The sequence below is a fragment of the Octodon degus genome, unplaced genomic scaffold (assembly GCF_000260255.1).
Source record: "Octodon degus isolate 3935 unplaced genomic scaffold, OctDeg1.0 scaffold00018, whole genome shotgun sequence".
Taxonomy (NCBI): Eukaryota; Metazoa; Chordata; class Mammalia; order Rodentia; family Octodontidae; genus Octodon; species Octodon degus.
Genome location: NW_004524594.1, coordinates 21,855,424 through 21,858,769, shown reverse-complemented (window position 1 = coordinate 21,858,769; position 3,346 = coordinate 21,855,424). Strand labels below are relative to the sequence as shown.

General features: G+C 40.5%; 1 protein-coding gene across 2 annotated transcripts in view; it reads left to right on the top strand.

Moving 5' to 3' along the window:
• Positions 1-3,346, top strand: part of Dpp3 (dipeptidyl peptidase 3) — a 24,722-nt gene that overhangs the window by 14,057 nt on the left and 7,319 nt on the right. The gene's annotated exons all lie outside the window — the stretch shown is intronic.

Sequence of the window (3,346 nt, the reverse complement as noted above, 5' to 3'; positions counted from 1 at the left end):
AACCCTTTCTTATCCCAACAATAATCCTTATACTTGGGAGGTTAGGGAAGTTTCTTGAACAACTTAGACCCAGTCTCAAAATAAAAAATTAAAAAGGGCTAGTTCAGTGTGAAGGCCTTGGGTTCAATACCTAGTACTGTTTTTTTTTTTTTAAATTTTTATTTATTTATGTGTGTGGCCAACTCAGTCCACCAGGGGGCGGGCTGGCTGGCATGTGGTGCTGGGGGATCGAACCGTGGTCCCTGTGCTTTGCCAAGCTTGTTCCAAGTAGGTGCCTTAGACCACTGAGCCATCTCACCAGCCCACCTAGTACTGTTAAAAAGATAAAGATATCTTCAGATTGTGGCAAGAACTATACAGACAGTAGGATACAGTGGTAAATGAGATTGTAAAAGGAATGGCCACCTTCGCCTATGGGGTCAGAATATGCCTTGTGAACCAGCAATGTCACATCACCCAGAAGTAGATTAGAAATGCAGATTCTTAGCCCAGCATGGTGGTGCATGTTTGCAGTCCCAACACTGGGGAGGCTGAGGCAGAAGGATCATTGCAAGTTCCAGGCCAGGCTGGGCTACCTACTGAGTTCAAGGCCTGCTTGAACTGTGTAGTATGACCCTGTTTCAAAAAGACCAAAGAAAGGGCTGGCCAGATAACTCAGCGGATTAAAGCACCTGCCTAGGCAGAGGCAGGGGCCTGGGGTTTGATCCTCTGCCTGCTGTGCCGGCCTTGCCCCTGGGGCAAGATGAGATAGCGATTGGGACTGAGTGTGATGGGACAGGCCCATAATCCTGGCGCTTGGGAGGCTGAAAAATAGGAGGATCACTATGAGTCTGGTCTGTAGGGAGACCCTGTAAACCCTGTACTAAATACATTTTAAAAAAAGAAAACTAAGAAAGGAAGGCAGACTCTTGGGCCCCATCCCAGACTTTGGGAATCAGAATCTCAGGGGACTCTGGGGGATTCTGGTGCTTACCAGAGTTTAACCACTAAGAAGCTGCTCTTTTTTTTTTTTTTTTTTTTTTTTCTGGAACTGGGTATTGAACTCAGGCCCTTGTGCTTACCAGGGAAGCGCTTATTCTACTGAGCCATCTCCCCAACCCTGGAGCTGTTCTTTTTGTACAGTGCCTTCCACACGACCAGAGTCTTGTTGGTCCTATAGAAATCCCAGCCTTTAATTCACAAATGATAAATTTATGATTTCCTTTTTTTTTTTTTACTTCTCGATAGCAATCCTTTATGGCTTTCAAACACTTTTACAACTCACTTGTTTTGTCTTCCACTCCCTCCAAAAAACAAAGCCACGTTGTTTCAAAGCTAGAGCTGTTCATCGCAGGAGGCCTCTATGTGATCTTAGCTTATACACATTGAAGAGGAGTAATGACATCGTTTAGCAAGATTCTTGAAGGATAAATTTATGATTTCTTTCTTTTCTTCTTTTTTTTTTTTTTGGCGGAACCAGGGATTGAACTCAGGCCCTTGTACTTGCCAGGGAAGCGCTTATTCTACCAAGCCATCTCCCCGGCCCCAATTTATGATTTCTGATACATGATTTTTAAAATCACAAGTCACATTATCTCTCTCTCTTTTTTTTTTGCGGAACCAGGGATTGAACTCAGGCCCTTGCACTTGCCAGCCAAGCACCTATTCTACTGAGCCATCTTCCCAGCCCCTACAATATCTCTTTGTGATTTTCCTCCTACCTATTTCCAAAAGGAATTTAAGATATTTTTCTATAAAAGACATATGTTTAACCACTAAAGTAAAATAAAATTAGAAATTAGCAAGCAGGTCATGCTTAAGTATATGCAAGAAAACAGAAATTATCCCATGCATATTATCTGACCACAGTGCAATGAAACTGGAAATAAATGACAAAAGATACCAGAAAGACTCCCTAAATACATTGAAATTAAACAACACTCTACTCAACAATCAGTGGGTCACAGATGAACTTAAACAAGAAATTCAACAATATCTACAATTCAATGAAAATTCAACGACAGCATATTGGAATTTGTGGGATGTGATGAAAGCTATTCTCAGAGGGAAATTCATAGCCATGAACTCACACAGTAGGAAAATAGAACGAGTACAAATAAACACCCTAATGCTGCACCTCCAGCATCTAGAAAAGGAAGAGCAAACCAAACCCAAAGCCCAAAGATGGGAATAAATCATAAAGATTAGAGCAGAAATTAATGCAATTGAGACAAAGGAAACATCGTTAAAGAATTAACGATCAAAAAGCTGGTTCTTTGAAAGATTAAATAAAATTGATAAGTCCCTAGCTAACCTCATCAAAAAGAGGAAAGAAAAATTCAAATACAAGCAATAAGGAATGAAAAGGGTGTAATTACCACAGACCCAGTGGAAATGCAGAAGATTATCAGTAGCTACTTTGAGAATCTTTATGCTCATGAAATAGAAGACACAAATGAAATGGACAGATTCCTAGAAAGGTACAAACTACCAAAACTGAATCAAGAAGATGTAACAACTCTCACTAACCCAATAATAGCCAATCAAATACAAAATGTAATAAAAAACATACAAAGAAAAGTCCAGGTCCTGATGGATTCACAGCTGAATTCTACAAGAAATTTACAGAAGATATAATGCCTATACTCTTCAAAATATTCAATGAAATTGAAAAGGAAACAGTTCTCCCAAAATCATTCCTGGAGGCAAGTATTATACTGATAGCAAAACCAGGGAAAGACAGAACTAAAAAAGAGAACTACAGGCTAATCTTCCTCATGAACATAGATGCAAAAATCCTCAATAAAATCCTAGTAAATAGAATACAGCAAATCATTGAGAAGATCATACACCATGACCAGGTAGGATTCATCACAGATGCAAGGATGGTTCAGTATTCAAAAATCTATAAATGTAATACACTATATCAATACAGTGATATCTAAAAACCACATGATCATCTCAACTGATGCAGAAAAGGCTTGTGACATAGTCCAACACTCACTCATGTTCAAAGTCCTACAGAAAATTGGAATAGATGGCCTCTACTTCAATTTGATAAAAGCCAACAATGACAACCCAATGGCTAATATAATTCTAAATGGGGAAAAACTGGGCTGGTGAGATGGCTCAGTGGTCTAAAGCACCTACTTAGAACAAGCTTCGCAAAGCACAGGGACCAGGGTTCAATCCCCCAGCACCACATGCCAGCCAGCCCCGCCCCCTGGTGGGCTGAGCTGGCCACACACACATAAATTTTTTAAAAAAGTTTAAATAGGGCTGGAGAGATGGCTCAGTGGTCTAAAGCACCTACTTAGAACAAGCTTAGCGAAGCATCAGGGACCGCGGTTCAATCCCCCAGCACCAC